This window comes from Ictalurus punctatus, chromosome 10, assembly GCF_001660625.3.
Source record: "Ictalurus punctatus breed USDA103 chromosome 10, Coco_2.0, whole genome shotgun sequence".
Classification (NCBI taxonomy): domain Eukaryota; kingdom Metazoa; phylum Chordata; class Actinopteri; order Siluriformes; family Ictaluridae; genus Ictalurus; species Ictalurus punctatus.
Window position 1 is genome coordinate 690,153 of NC_030425.2, and position 17,129 is coordinate 707,281.

General features: G+C 42.6%; 1 protein-coding gene across 1 annotated transcript in view; it reads right to left on the minus strand.

Moving 5' to 3' along the window:
- Positions 1-17,129, minus strand: part of syt7b (synaptotagmin VIIb) — a 91,367-nt gene that overhangs the window by 52,019 nt on the left and 22,219 nt on the right. The window lies entirely within an intron of this gene.

The following is a 17,129-nucleotide window of genomic DNA, read 5'->3' on the forward strand; positions in this document are numbered from 1 at the left end:
ACAAAATGGAGTGAATTATGGTGAGTGGAGGAAGGAACCAGAGGGTGGGAGAGATGCTGGGGACGATTGGAATCGTTGACAGCTCTCAGAAATTCTACTCTGACAACAAAAAGCAAAAGAACGACAGAGAGAGAGAGAGAGAGAGAGAGAGAGAGAGAGAGAGAGAGAGAAACTTAGGAACTGAAATAAGCCTAACTTCTCTTGTTGTCTACAAACAGAATCAGGTTGCAAGCCACATGGTAACATGAGAGAGAGAGAGAGAGAGAATAAGAGATGAGCCAGTCACCTGAAAAGACACTCTTTAATAATGTAAAAAATAAATAATAATAATACTAATAATACTAATAATAATAATAATAATAATATGTTCCCTCTGCAAACTGAGCTAAACTTGGTATAAGGTTCTATACGGAAGCTGACCAGCATCCAGGCCGAACACGCAACAGAAGCGCCCACGGCCAATCAATATCCGTGTTTATTTACGCGCTGACTTAACAGCACTTGAAGCTTCAACCATTTTAAGTAACCTTGGAGAAGTGGAGGTCACTTGTTAAGCTCGAAATGTAGATTACAGTACCGTAACGTTCTGCTCGCTGGAATAAGAAAAATAAAACACCACCACCACTGTATTAAGAATCGAACTTTTGAACTATAAATTCAGCTATGATCTTGTCCTGTGGACGATATGTAAACATCTGTTATGTGAAATAGCTTATTCAGGACAGGACTAAATTTAAAAAAAAACAACACGGGATTTTTATGATCCGTCTTATTTGAACAGTATTAAAGATTTAGCAGATTCCGCAAGGGGTGTGCAAACTTTTGGGCACAACCGTATCGCATTCCACCATCTATAATTTCGCTATTTTACTTCGCAAAGGCGTTTAATGCTCGATACGAATCGGCAGGTGGTCTTTTCGACAGCGTGGACGCACAACGTTAACTATTTAAACATCCTTCTAAACCATGTGATCAGGAGTAATCCGTAAGAGCCCAAAGAAAGCCAGGAGGGACCTGCAGGAGGGAGCTTCATCATCGACGGGACCGTGCTCCTGTCAGGGATGGAAGTTTATTATATGGCGTGTTTACTATTACAGTAATTTACGACCTCCACCTACTTAAAGTGAGCTGCAAAGCCTAGATGACCGAGTGCTTGGCGTATCCACGGTACGCTTCCTGGCATCTTGCACTGTCGCTACAGCACAATCTGCTGAATCATCGCTTCCCACCTGCTAATGAATTCATTAACGCGACTAAGCCGATTCGTTTGTGTGGAAGCCATATTGTTAAACTGGTGAAATAATATTCATGACAGTCAAGCTCAAATATGTTCTCGCTGTATTAGGCTAGTATTACATGCTGATTCAAAGCTTCCTCACATTTCCTATCCACTTATTTGTTTATTTTATGGTTTTGGTACACGAGACAAATCCGCCAATCAGAGCGGTGTAAACCACGTATCGTTCTGCTTCAATTAAAATAAATGAATAAATAAATAACGATAAATCTATTCTAGTTTCAATAGTTCCAGAGTGCCATTAAATTAAGATGTTAGCCTTCTTATCATAGGGTTTCGCCTATATAAAAAACACACACACACACACACACACACACACACACACACACACACACACACACACACACACACACACACACACACACACACACACACACACAGGAGTACTGATTATCATTGGTTTTTTGGCAGACAAAAGTTATTAAATGATAAAATGATTTCCTCAAAGTATCCGTCTTGATCCTTGGTTACTGCTTTCCAAAAACAAGCCATTTTGGATATTAAATCCTGACTCAACGTCTTCATAATTAGCTTCTTACTGCTACTTTCTTGGACTCAATTCAAATTCAAACGCTAATTAGTAAAAGCCAAAATTAAAAGGTGTACTTCTACCGGTAGCGTTCCCACCACGCCTCGCTACTCGGCCAAAAAATAAAGTCACCTTTACAATCTCATCTGCATTTTCACCGTCAACAAGGCAGCTCTGTCAATCAATCGATCACAGCTCACATGCACTTTCTTAATATTTAGTGCCCTTGCCTTTTAAACTCTTGTTGTATCCTTCCCCAAAGCTTCTCACAGTACTGTTCTGGAATGTTCTCCCTTTCCTCCTGACAGAGCTGGTGTAATTCAGTCAGGTTTGTGGGCCTCCTCGCTCAGACACACTTTTGCAGTTCAGTCCACAAATCATCTCTGGGATTCAGGTCAGGGCTTTGTGATGGCCGCTCAGATACTTCACTGTCTTTCTGACTTCCGTATTTCAGGATCATCCTCCGTCCTCGTGGCACCATCTGTTTTCAGAAGTGAACCAAACATGTTTCCATAACGATACCACCACCACCACGCTTCACAGTTGGGATGGTGCTATTCGGACCTTCACGCTGGTCTTGGAGGAAAAGCATCTTTGTTGTGTTCTTTGAGGTGATGTTGGACTCTCAGTGGTGGATGCCCAGTACATACTTTGGAACCGGATGCCTCCAACTCCTTCACCAGCCCCTTTGTTGCTGTCTGGGGTTCAGAAACTTTTGGAGTTCCTGAACGATCTGTCCGTGAACGATCCGTGTGGTCCACAGAGGCTTGTAGCTCCACAGATTTGTTTTTCCATGATATCAAGGACAAAAAGACACTGACTTTAAAGGTAGGCCTTTAAATACAGCCACAGGCGCACTACCCAATTAACCCCTTGTTATGACAACTCGCCAACCAGAAGCTTCTAAAACTCATTACGTCAAATTTCTGGAATCTTCCAGAGTGTTTAAACAGACAGGGAAGAGGGGAAAAGAGAGAATAATATAAGATTGTGTGAGAACCAGATACCAGGATGAAAGAAGCAGCCATGATTCCTTGACAGAAGAAGAGGAGGAGGATGAGGACGATGAGGAGGAATGAGAACACGGTATTTGAAATCTCTGAAAAGCACACCAGGTGGGTAGAATTATGGAGGTGCAGGAAAGGGGAGAAGGAGGAAGAAAGATGGGAGGAGAAAGTGGGTCATTAAGGTGCATTTTCCACCCGTTCCACTTTTGATATCCAACAGTGCGTAGGATTTTATTTTATTAAATTTTTTTAATGAGTCAGGAGAGGAAAAGTGCTCTATAATATGATGTTCCTGAGCTGCTGTGAGGCACTCGGGTAATTCTGTAATAGTGATTCACAGCCAGCGACATGTCAGAGGTTATGCGTGCATCATACGCCAGCACAGACTTCAGTGCGACTTCAGGCACAAAAGAAGTCTGGCTACAATGTGCTTGGCAGGAGTCGCAGGCAATCAGAGAGAGTGAGAGACTTATTATTATTAGGATGCTTTTCATTCATGAATACTTTCGAATATATATATATATATATATATATATATATATATATATATATATATATATATATATATATATATTTTTTAATATCTATATATTAATTCATATTCCCATTCAAACGAACATGGTGCCTAAATGCTAGTGCAAACTGACTACGTAACCATGCCAATACAAAACGGCAAACGCGCCGTTTAACACGATACAGAGGACTTGCAAGTGTTGAACGGGAATGTTTTCTGTCAGAACAATGAGAAGTTCACTGCCACGTGACCAACAAGCAAAAGGATCTGAAGTCCGGCCTGTGTGGGGGAACTGACCAACTAGAATTAGAGTAGAAACCATGGCGAACATCAGAAGGGGCTACAAACACTGACTAGTCAGACATAACAAGACTAATTACAAAGAACACATGAGAAGCTGCGCAATGATCAGAGAGTGTGGCCAAGCCAAGCCAAGCTGGGTCAGTCCGTGTGGGTTTCCTCCTCGCTCCCAAAACCAATATGTAGATTAGCTAGTCTGAACTTGTGTCTAAAGACAGCATTCAGTAGCAGTAATAATCCCAGCAGTTACGCAAGGAACTTTTTTCCTTTCGACAGGTGCTGAGACTAAAGCTTCCAGCGCAATATAACGTATTACTATGGGAGTCAGGATGGGCAAGCTAATGGCCAAACGCAGAGAACTACAGGAACTGAGGCTCATAATCACATTATAGAGCATGCATTACTTCTCAAAGGGGAAACTAAAAGGCTTAAAACACAGAGGTAGCGAGGAGCACGTGGGGCTGAATAACTCCAGCACTATAGGAAAATATTCAACAGTTTTGAAACCTTTTACCTCTTGCTCCACCATTAGTGACCAGCTCATGGCTACTAATTTAATTTAAAAAAAATACTATTAGCATTCAAAATATTACATTTTAATATTAATAACTGCCAGATTTGCTTTATTTGTTTTATTTTGTCCACAGTCAAAATGTATTACTAAATGTTTTGTTTATCAGCTCTGTTGCACTATTATTATTTTTTTTTTCAGTACACCGACTCTACATAAAGACTACAACAGGTCATGGAGTCTTCACAAACACTACCCCCGGCTCCACAAAGGCTACAATTCCCAGTCCAGCGAGCGTTCCGGTCCTCGGGTCATGATAAATGGCTGCGTGTCATTTCTCTACGGCCATTTTTCAGCTGCTGCCAAGAAAGCCTTGACAGGTTTATGACAAATCAGTGACATGATTATTTGCAACCTAGTCTTAAAAAAAAAAAAAAGCCATGGTGAGTGGATCTTCACTCCGAATCGCTCAGCTGTCTTAAAGGAACGTCCTCGATCATCCATGTTCTCTCACGTGTTAAGCTATGATGTGGACTAGGAAGCGAGGGAAGAAATATATTTTTATGTAAACAGTGTGATGCAACAGCGAGTGTCCTCACAACAACACAGAATAGACACAGAATAGAATTTTCATAGCGCTGGATTCCATTCCAGTCCCATGTGTATTACACATGCAGTACACTGTATGCTCGAGAACATTTCACGTGCTTCCGACGTGTAAATCGAATCGAAATGACCAAAACAAATACACGTACACCATCAACGTACGCCGTTACGAAGCACGTTCTTTCGCCCCCCCGCCCCCCATTTTCAATTGGCCTGAAACGCAAATTTGTAATCATTCGAGATCATATGGTTCCATCGGACAATTCTTCAGATATTGGAGTTGTAAACTTTGAATATGTTTATCGCAAAAATAAATAAGTAAGTAAATAAATAAATAAATAAATAACCCTGTATGGCAGACTTTCCTGACATCCAGTGGTATCCGAAGCAGCTCAGCCTTGCAAAACAAAACAAAACAAAACAAGGACATTTGATTAAAACCGACCCTCCTGAACGTCCTATGCATCTTTGCTGGTAAACATTAGCGTTTCTGGAACCAAACCAAGCACACGGCAGCGCCCGCGCTTGCTGGAAGGCATTCAGACGTTCAATTACGAGGTTCAGTCGCTTCGCCTTCCTCCAATTTCTAAATCTAATCTTCTGGACTCTGGTTCCCCGAGGGCTTCTTCATTAGGCTTTTCTGATTGCAGTGGCACAGAATGCAGGTAATTGCTATTGTGATATCACAGAATTATTAAAGAAATTGCATATTTGTTGTAAAGCACTGACGTAACGTCATAGTTTTTTTGTTTTTTTTTTTAAAACCTCCAAACGTTTGTGGGGTGATGTGTGGAGGAAGGGATTTGCCATCTCAGACGATGCTGATGTGCTCTGAATGTTGCTGATGCACATCCCTTAGGCCAGCGTTTGATAAATCTACATCATTGGCATGGCACAAACCACCAACCCCATACATATACACACACACACACACACACACACACACACACACCTGATGGAGGTTTGGACCATTCCTAATTCATAGCTCCGTTATTCAGTCTGTTTTACCATGCCTCGGTCAGTGCCTCACTACACTCGCTCAGTTAGCTATGAAGGTGCACTGGGTATCATACGTTTCAGTGCTACACGACAACACTAGCCTAAAGAACATAAAGGTCATAAACATTTTTTTTCCTTTCTCTTACCTCGCTGATGAAGATGGACAGCTACCAGACACACACACACACAAAAACAGTATGCAAAATTTATGTTATAAATCCCTCTGCTGCAAAACAGCTAACGCAAGCGTAAAAGGCTTAAAAGCACTGCGACCTTGACTCCTCTTCAGCAGGTCAGACTCAACCTTTTATTCATCGTTTAATACAAATAGCACAAGTATCTCCCTGTCCACTTCCCTATTAGCCTCCTAACACTGGATAACTTAAACACTTCTTGTTATGTTTGTATACGAGACATTAATGCTCAGATAACATCAAGTTCCCTCATGATATTGTTCAGCATGATATCAGAACGTATGTGGCGGTCTGGGAAAACCTTCTGGATGTAAGTGGTGGGGAAAAATGGCTTTCAGCCCAAATTTCTGCCAATATTATACACAACAAATGTGAAAATGTTTTAATTTGGACTACTTTCGAACCTTGCCTTGGATTAAAAAAAAAAAAAAAAAAAAAAAAAGCATCTTGTCATTTTGCTGAAAGGATCCAACGTTATTGACCTTCACAATGCAGAGACATCCGAGACTCCTTCCATAAATGTTAAATAATTGTCTGCTTACAGAAGGCGTCATGATATCTTTGTTAACTAACAACGTGTTATCGTAATATGTTTATTATTAAGTCACTTTTTGTGAGCTGTTACTATAGAAACATATTAGAATGAATCTTAAGTTCTAAATTCAAAGTACAGACCAACAGATGTTGTTGTTCTTTCGGCTGCTCCCGCTAGGGGTCGCCAAAGCGCATCATTGGTCCGCATATTTGATTTGGCACTTCCTGATGCAACCCACTCATTGTATCCAAGCTTGGGACCATCACCGAGATCTACCCCCAGTGTCTGGGTTGGTTCCCTGCCCGGGCCGCGGCAGTGAGAGCGCAGGATCCTTAGCCGCTAGACCACCAGGGAACCCAGACCGGTGGATGTAATAAAGTACTAAATAAATAAATAAATAAATAAATAAATAAATAAATAAAACAGAATTGAAAGACGACTAACCATCTAACCTGTCCCATCATGCACCATTGAAAAGAAGAACAGATGCAAGTACAGGTTATGTGGTTTTGTTAAAAATCAATGCAGCAGACAAATCAAAGGGCGGGGCATTATAAAGAAACATCACGCAGGCAAATCAGGCAATTGGCAAACAAGCATAAACTGCTGCGAGTACAGGTTATTTAAAAGTACTAGTTTGATTGCAAACAGGTGAGTTCCATTAGTAATCAGGTGATGAGCAAGGACAGACCCTTGACTGGAGGTCATAAAAGACCTCTGGATGATCATTACAGAAGGTTCACAGGATCAACCAATTTCCTGCCTCACTCTCTGAACTTATCCATTGGTTAAGAAGGACATCCAGGGTTCAAACTAATAGATAGCACTAGTTGTTGTTTTTTTCATAAATGCTCATATTTGAGACATTGTGGCACTTGTTCTGACAAAATGTCCTTTGGGATACTGAAGTTCTACTTCAGTACTATACGTAAACCAAGAAGGGCTTGCACCTTGTACCATGGCTTTGTCCTTGACAACACCTCCTTTGTGCATGATATAGCCCAGGAAGTTTACGAGTCTTTGTTGAGAACTCAATTTTCTCTGCTTTGGCAAAGAGATGGTTTTGGATAATGAGATTCGGCAACCTTTTAACGGGTTGAACGTGCTGGGTTACACAGTCGGAGTACATTAGTACTCCAAATGAATCAATCACAAATTTTCCTACCATTTCTCTGAGTACATTGCTCATTAATGAATGCCTGGAAGACAGACCAGCCTATATGGCATTACCGGGTCTGCATAGTGACGTGGGGGTTGTACTGAAGGCTTCCATTTGTCAATCTCTCTGTGTGCAGGTAGGATGCATTCTCTGGATTTATGAATTCAGCATAACATTCGGGAATCAAATTCTTGGCTGGTCCATAGACATGGAAGCTATGGTGATTCAGTGGTAAGCAGCAATGAGGGGAGCAGGTTCACTTTTTCTCATTCAGTCCATGATACTCTTATGTTGCAACATTGAAGCCAAGGTAACCCAAGAACAATTGGAGTTATTACAGGATTCCATAACCAGACAACAGATCATCTCCTTGTGGAGATGTAGCTGGTGTGAAGGCATAGCTTACTATTTTGATGGGTTATGAACCATCTACTAATTGGTTTTCTGTACAATGCGTCAACATTAGAATGGAAGACTTTAGTGGATGCAGTGGAATCCGAGATGATTATCAGTATTGGCATCTATGGAGTTTCTGGCCACCTGATTGTTGATGAGCACTGCAAGAGGAAAGGCATTGTCTGAACGCTGGTCCATGACGGGAATTTGGAATTGCTTGGTGGAAATGGTACAGAGGATATGCACAGATGGAAGATGCACTCTAAAGCATTGTGCCACATTTTTATTGGGTTAGGCTGGACCCCGGCGAGGCACAGGGGGCTGACCAGGTCAGAAACATTATAGGCCTTGGTTGATAAGGTTGACAGCACATGGGAAAGAGCTGTGGTGACAAGCTCTGTGCATATGCTTCGGTAGCGCCTGCAAGGATTGGTGGGGTCACTAACAATTTTCTGGCCGTGTATCTTTTCCCCAGTGGTGAACAGTTCGTAAATAGATGCGAGCTGGAATCCAGTGGTATGGATTACTCATTCTAATAGTTTCTTGGACTGAGAAAAGGAGTGGGATGGAGAATGTGAGTACTCTCAGTGATCAAGCTTCCTCAACTGCCTCAGAAACCCTCTGCTCTGCCTTCTTGACCAGGCATGTGATGTTCATAATAGTGCAGCAGCTGATAAACACAGGTGGGTGTGATGATTGACCTCTGATGCATGTTTCAAGAGTTTTGAAAGAGCATATGACAGCATGATCATATATTTTCATCCAGACAGGCCTAGTGCATTCAAGTGCCTGCCTGGCGAGCAGTGAGATGAGCTAGGCTCCTTTGTCTTTGTCAGACTCGATCTCCATTGTGGTAGGAAACCTTGGAGCTTTTTCCATTATTCTGGTCAATGACAATTCTGTTATGGTACATAGAAGCCTGTGACCCGATGTAGCGGCTGGCAAGGCTTGCTAGTGTAGGAGGATTGCAGAGATCTGCTGTTGCCATTCTACTACATGACCTTGAAGAGAAAGGGCTTGGTGGAGTTTGCTGAAGCTTGCTGCAACTATATAATATCTAGCAAATTCGTTATGTATTATTCCATAGTATGCACACACCTAACAACACTCCATTAGCAAGTCATCCTGAACAACAATGAACGCTTGGGAAAAAGGTATTCTAAGCATACTGTAAACTAGATGAACTTTTGTTCTATAAAGATACACACCTGCCATCATAAGGATGCCTGATTTCCATCAGGATTTGAGAATCATTACCGAGAGAAGCTGGACAACATTGCTGAGTAAGAGGTGATGAGGTTAAGAGATGCCCTACTTCCTGAGGAAAACTGAGAGGAAAATTCACATAATGTTCCTCCAAGCAGAGGCCTATTTAGACCAGTATAAGACTAAACACGGCTTGTTTAAGTCCCTGAAGGGCTAACAGTCTGGCATCTGCTGCCGGCATCATCAGCGGTGTTGCTATATGAGGAAAGAAAGAAATAGAGCACAGTGGGGTTTTTTTGCCTCATCGACTTTTTTGACAGAGACGAAGCAAACAGCACCAAATTATTTGTGTTTGTTTATTTATTTATTTATTTATTCACCGGTGATTCATCTTGACAGGTCGGTGAGGATATGTTGCCTTTGTGTTAGCATCTAATCAGAATCTCGACAGTGGGGGGAAAATATGATGAATGATACAGTACTGCGCTGAGTTATCCTAGATTTTCGTATGATAACCTTATACAGAAAGATTACAGATGATCATGGTTTTCACACACATTTTACAGCTATACAGGTATAGCTGTAAAATGTGGTTAGATTTTTATTGATGAGATTTTATAAAAATGTCAATTCCTTTCTTTGTCTACTATTCACATAATCATCACAATACAAACTACTGTAGCTAAGTTAAATTTATCTAAAGTACCATCCCATTACCTTTAGTGGCTGGGTATAACCAGCAGCAGGGGATAATGTAGATAATGCCCGCTAAAGGTGAAATACACTCACTTTTTACCGTAGGCTAGCCTCGCCCGTCGACGTTACAGCAGGTTAGCCCCGCCCATCCACTTTACCACAGGTTAGCCCCACCCACACACTTTACAGCAGGGTAGCCCCGCCCATCCACTTTACTGCAGGTTAGCCTCGCACATCAAAGTTACAGCAGGCTAGCCCCGCCCATCCACATTACACCAAGTTAGCCCCACCCATCCACGTTACAGCAGGTTAGCCCCGCCCATCCACATTACAGCAGATTAGTCCCGCCCATCCAGGTTACAGCAGGTTAGCCCCGCGAGACCTAATCATTGATTTCAATATGGCCGTTTATCCAGGTTTCAGAAGTAATGGAATACATGTAACGACATTATGTAATCAGGATACAAAAAACTTGTAACTGTAATCTGTTACAGTCACATAAAAAAACAAGTAATCAGATTACAGGTACATTTTGTAAAAATAAATAAATAAATAAATAAATAAAACATGATAGTAAACATGTTTCTTGTTATCTTTTGATTTGAGGCTTGACTGCTCTGCTCAAAATGCATTAAAATTATTGACTGCTCTCTTATGCTTCTCCCACCCCCACCACCTCCGCCCCTCTCTCTCTCTCTCTCTCTCTCTCTCTCTCACACACACACACACACACAATATCTATTTCAACTTCGATTTCAATTCCCGTGTCTCATTTCAAATAGAATAATGCCGCATTAGCCAAAAAATCCAATTATACCCCGAACGGCAAAAAATAAAAAACCCCAGCTCAGTCTCGATCTGGAGTACGCATCCCCTCCGTCAATCCTGAGACTCTGATCCTGTTCCACTCGGCTGCACGACCGCTGGTTCACAGACCTGTTTACTTTCACTGTTTACTCCATCTTGCCTTTACTCTCCTTCCTGCCTGAAACACCAGCATGTAAATATCCACTCCAGCACGAACGGAAAACAACTCCCTGCTACAAATCTTTCTCACGTGTGCACACTCCAAACAGCGCTGTTACCCGTGCTACACTCATTGTTAAATAAAAGTTTTGTAAATTAGCACAGCTGGTCTGCTTTTCAAACTTCGTGTAACACTCCAGCTTTCAGGTACACCAGGCTACACGTCCACCTCCGCGCGTGGAGAGGCAGGCCTAGCCTGTGAACTTTAATTAGCGTAAAAGCAATAACGAGTGTCCTGCCATGGTGCATGGAACGGGACCAAAGTGAATTAAAGGCATAAAAAAAGTGATTCTGGTCGTCCAAGATGGCCGCCCCCAAAACTACACAGTGAAGATCCTCTCCAAGGTCCGTGATTTTGGGTTCCTCTCAGTGTGGAGCTCTGTTCAGTGTCCGTGTGCCTTTTTTTCCCCTGGAGTCTGGCATCCCAGAATAATCTCCATCTCCAACAGGATAACGTGAACCTGTCACTCAACTGCAAAGGAAATATGGGTGGAGATAGGTGTAGAATTTGACGTCCACAATGAAAACCTAGTGTCTTCTAGGATGTCTTTCATTCAAATCCTGAGATTTGGGATTTGCCAAATTGGGTGTGGGGCTGGGGGAGGTTAAGGGGTCATATTTTCTATAGACCAGTCTTCATCTTTGTTGATCAGGGTGATAATCTCTAACTTGGATCTTTTGGCTTTGATCAGGGTATCTTTGTATCAGAAGGTCTCGTTTATGACAAGAGGAAGTCTGAGGAAAAACAGAATCTATTTCCAAGCCTAAGGCTATGCTCACCTAACAAGGAAATATTGGCAACCATCAGAAAACACATTGATATGCAGGCTGGTTATGGATGTGTTTGCAGGCAGAGATTGATTGCTTTTTTTTGTATTTTGTGCTATAAGCCAATAAACCTGTGCATACAATGCCAAGCCAAGCATACATTTTTGGAAACGGCAAAGCTACCTCGCATCAGCGTATATAACTAACACCTGTCGCAGCCCGTCTTCTGCTGGCCGTGTAAGAGCAGGTTCGGTGGAAACATGGAGCATTGTTTTAGTGCACTGGCATGCATGTTGCCAATTGGAAGAGGCGTAAAGTGTGGAAGACTCTCTGGATGAGTACTGGCTGTGAAAGATGGCAAAAAAATGCAGGGCAAGACGGAGAAGATGTAGAAGAGGGGAAGAGAGCGTGCGAGCGAGAAAATGAATTTCAGAGAGATGATGGAGGGCAAGGAGGAGCGAGAGAGAGTCGAGTGCCAGAGTGGCTCTTGTTTGACAAGAGAATGCAGAATGAGCTTCCGAATGGATGCTGAGAAAGAAAAAGCAAGATACAGAAAGCTGTCAAGTGAATACACATTCAAACGTTTTTCTTTGGGGGGGAGCCTCATCTCAGCCCCTGTCCTGTCACTGGTTCGTTGCCTAAATGTTTGCACGTGTTTTGTGTTATCGGGTGAAATCAGTTTTTATGAACTCTCTGATTTGAAAGGAATAGTCCTACGTTATAAATCGAACCCAAAACTCCCCCAAATCACCCACCTAACAGACACTAAGCATTGTAAAACAATGTTTCCGAGCTCAAGAGTGAAGTGGTCCATGGCATCACGTTCAGTCCTAGAGGGTTATTAAGCCAAGAAGTCTCCTCATGTACTCATTCGTAACAAGCCCCAGCTGAATTGGGCCGATGCTTATAGCGTTCAACAGCAAAGCAGACGAACATGCTGAACATGATGACAAGCAGGAAATCAACTCACCGAGCACCTTTCAGAGGAAACGATGTCCGAATCAAGGAGCTCAGACAGCGGGTGAGTAAACATGAAATTCTAACTTTATACACTTTGTATATTTACCCGTAAACACTCCTAAAAAAACGTCGGAGAATCCCACATTGGTCTTACAATGATATGAACACTCCTCAGAGACTAGCTGAATGGGCGTGGCTTAAGATGGGCTCAGGATTGTGCGATTCGACATGTGCCATATGGCTGACGTCAGGATCGACCCCCCCTACAAACTGCACTCAAGACAAGCCCAAACAAAAACCTCCTGCTTCTGGAACATTCTCACTATCTTTACTGATGATGGAACTCATGATGGTAGCAGCAGAATGAATTAAGAAGGTTTCAGGAACATTAAGTTTGGAGGAACTTCATCATGCAGCAAGACAACAATCCAAAACGCACTGCCGACTCAACACAGGAAGAAGGAAGTGGAAGGTTTTAGACTGGCCAAGTCAATCACCAGACCATAACCCAACTGTGCATTAAAGCAGGAAGGTAGAAACTCCAGCGATTATAAAGTAATTCTAATAAGTGATGAAGCCAGGGGGTAAACATTTAATTTGTATTACGAAGCCAGCAAATTGCCTCAAAAATGGCCTTTCGTACCAATACGGCGAAACAAGAGGCCTGCGCCAGCACGGCTACCGGCGTGGAGAAATCGCCTGATTGTGCATCAGTGTGCAAACACAGGCCAGCGGCATCTCCACGTCCCCGTCAGCTTCCGCGGCTCAGCGCAGCTTTTAATGGAGCAAACTGAATTAGCATACTGACGATTTACTGAGCGCGGGATAAACATTCCCGCGCAGCGAGTCAGAGTGATAAGGCTGTACACAAATCGCTGAATCATGAGAAGAATATAAACAAATGTGCCGCATAAAGAAAAAAACTAAATATGACCGAAGTCATTTTCTGTCATAGGATATGCGCCAGTGATATGCGCACAGAGCAGCTGCAAACCCGGACGTTTTTAATTCACACGGCTACCTGCGCCGAGGAAGCTCTCTCACGGCTCTCTTCTTTATCTAAATATGGCCACCTGAAAGCGCTGGACAAGAAAGAGATGCGTCTGCATCAATGAAATGTCAGTTTGCTTTGGGGTTTTTTTCCCTCCACTATAACATACCCTTATATCTGGAATTGCACCTGGACTCAGGGTTGCCAGTTCTAAATCGGGGGGGGGGGGGGGGGGGGGGCACAGGACCAGCTAAACACACAGTCCTCTCCAAAACTAAATTCATTTGTGTGTGCTGTACAACAAAGGCATTTGGGTTAGGAGATCAAAAGATGGAGATGAGACGAGAGTTTAGGATTTCAGCTTTTATGTCCTGGTGTTTACATCCAGACGTGTTACTCACCATAAAACATAGAACCTTGAATATCAAACCACTTTTTAGGTGAGCAAAAGTATAGGAACAGATCAGTCTTGAAGTTAATTGCAGTAAATAACACGTAATATTTGGTTGCATATCCCTTGCTTTTAATAACTGCGGAAGCCTGAGACTCAGTGACACCAAACTGTTGGTTTCTTCTTTTACACGTTTTTCCCGCAGCCTCTTTCAGTAGTTGTTTGTTTCGGGGGGTTTCTCCCTTCAGTCTCCTCTTCAGGAGGTGAGGTGCTGATCAGTTGGGTGAAGGTCTGGTGATGGACTTGTCCAGTCTAAAACCTTCCACTTTCCCCCTGATGAAGTCCTGTGTTGAGGTGGAAGTGTGTTTTGGATCGTTGTCTTGCTGCATGATGAAGTTCCTACTGATTCATTCAGACGCATTTCTCTGTAAATCTGCAGATAAAATGTTCCTGTAAACTTCTGAATTCATTCTGCTGCTCCATCATGAGTTCATCATCAATAAAGATCAGTGAGAACGTTCCAGAAGCAGCCGTGCAAGCCCGAGCCATGACACTACCTCCACCATGTTCCACAGATCAGCTCATATGTTCTGGATCGTGAGCAGATCCTTTCTTTCTCCACACTTTGGCCTTTCCATCACTTTGATAGTGCTGGTTCCAGAACTTTTGTGGATCATCTCTGTATTTCTTTGCAGATTCTTACTGATGATGAGTGGTCTGCATCTTGTGGTACGGTCTCTGTATTTCTGCTCTCGAAGTCTTCTTCAAATGGTGGATTGTGAGACCTTCACCCTGCCCTGTGGAGGTTGTTGGTGATGCCACTGACTGTTGTTTTTCTTCACAGCTCTGACAATGTTTCTGTCATCAGCTGTTGTTATTGTTTTCCTTGGCCGACCCGTTCGGTGTCTGTTCCCCAGTACACCAGTGATTTCTTTTCTCTTTCAGGACAATCCAAGTTGTAGTATTGGCTATACCCGATGTCTGACTGATTTTCTCTCTTTTCTCGGCTTCAAAATGGCTCGCTTTTCTCCCACAAACAGCTCATACAGTAGTTGAGATATGTGCATTAGTTCAAACATTGGAGCCGGGACAACACAATAATTTCACCGCATTGATTAAGTCATTCTCGTTAATGCTAAGGGTTTTTCTTTATCCTTCTCCGTGTTGCAGCTTGTGAAGGATGGTTGAAACTGGGGAAAAAACCACTACATCTTGCATGAACAGGAAACTTTCCCAATATATCATCGTGCATATTTTTTTCCCCTTCTAGTGCTTCGTGTCTACTTGACTCGGGGTCAATTAATGGGTTTGGGTTTTTCTTCACAGCTCTGACAATGTTTCTGTCATCAGCTGTTGTTATTGTTTTCCTTGGCCGACCCGTTCGGTGTCTGTTCCCCAGTACACCAGTGGTTTCTTTTCTCTTTCAGGACAATCCAAGTTGTAGTATTGGCTATACCCGATGTCTGACTGATTTTCTCTCTTTTCTCGGCTTCAAAATGGCTCGCTTTTCTCCCACAAACAGCTCTCTGATCTTCATGTTGGTTTATCCTTCTTAACAACAATCGCAGTCTTCACAGGTGAAACTGACGGCTAAAACCGAGCGTAGATGTTCAGAGCTATTTATTGTTTAAACAATCGATCTAACAGGACACACCTGGGTACACACTTTGCTCACTGACAAACTGCGTGGGCTGATAGAACATAGGACATTTTGTATGTCGTTTAACACGTCTACATATAAATACCAGGAAATCGGACGCTGAAATTCAGTCTCAAATTCATCTTTCGATCTCAAACCCAAATGTCTTCAGTCTACAGCTCAAGATAAATGCTGCACGATTATCAAGTTACTGATACGGAATATTTTCTTTATGTGTAAACCTGGAAGTTAAAAACACACAAAAGCTTGTTCATGTACTCTCTTCAGGAAATGAACGTGCAAATTCCGACTCGGGCGGAAATAGACGTTAGTTCGGGACTTTTGATCCGGTTTTGCTTCCGCTGCCAAAACGATAGCCGAACATTAGATTTGTGTGGGTTAGGTGGGCCAGACAAACACTTAACGGTGTGCGGAGCTAATCTAATCCACCACGCTTCGCCATCTGCTGCTAGAACATAAACGCACTGCGTGATGGAAACGTTCTGGAGTTAAAGCGCTGAAAAACGGGCCGATTGTGAAGTTTGATTGCTACAGGTCTTTTTCTTTTCTTTAATCCAGCAAAAAGAAAAGTTGGCAAAAGCTCATACAGTAGTTGAGATATGTGCATTAGTTCAAACATTGGAGCCGGGACAACACAATAATTTCACCGCATTGATTAAGTCATTCTCGTTAATGCTAAGGGTTTTTCTTTATCCTTCTCCGTGTTGCAGCTTGTGAAGGATGGTTGAAACTGGGGAAAAAACCACTACATCTTGCATGAGCAGGAAACTTTCCCAATATATCATCGTGCATATTTTTTTCCCCTTCTAGTGCTTCGTGTCTACTTGACTCGGGGTCAATTAAGCGCCCAGATAATCTGCTGGGATAAAATCCATTTAAAAAAGAGACACCTCATGCGGCTATGTTGAGGGCTTGAGGCTGCCTCGCTTTGGCCCGAGGCACATTTAAACAACAAAATTAAAATGTGCAATTTCAGCTGCTCGCAGCGCTCTGAAGGTCAGCTCATCCATTCATCTTTATTCTTCCTTGCCTGCCTCGTCTGTCTGCCTCTCCTCAACCATCACACCCGTGCGATCGGCTTAAGATGCTTACAACGCTAGCACTGCACTAAATTCTTCTAACTGAGGCAATTTGCATATAGAGTGTTAATAAATCTATAGACATGTCAGTTTTGCATCAATTCACATCCTGCGTCTGCCTTAAAGTCTAGGTTTTCTTCTATTTAATGGATTGTTTAAAGGATTACTTACTTCTATTGATTGGACAGAGTATACTAATTAGCGGCCACTAACTGCATACTGTGAAATCCGTTCGGTGTGCATGATAAAAATGGCCCAGTGAGGGCAGCGACGAGGTGGAAGAACTTTATAACCGGTCATGTGGA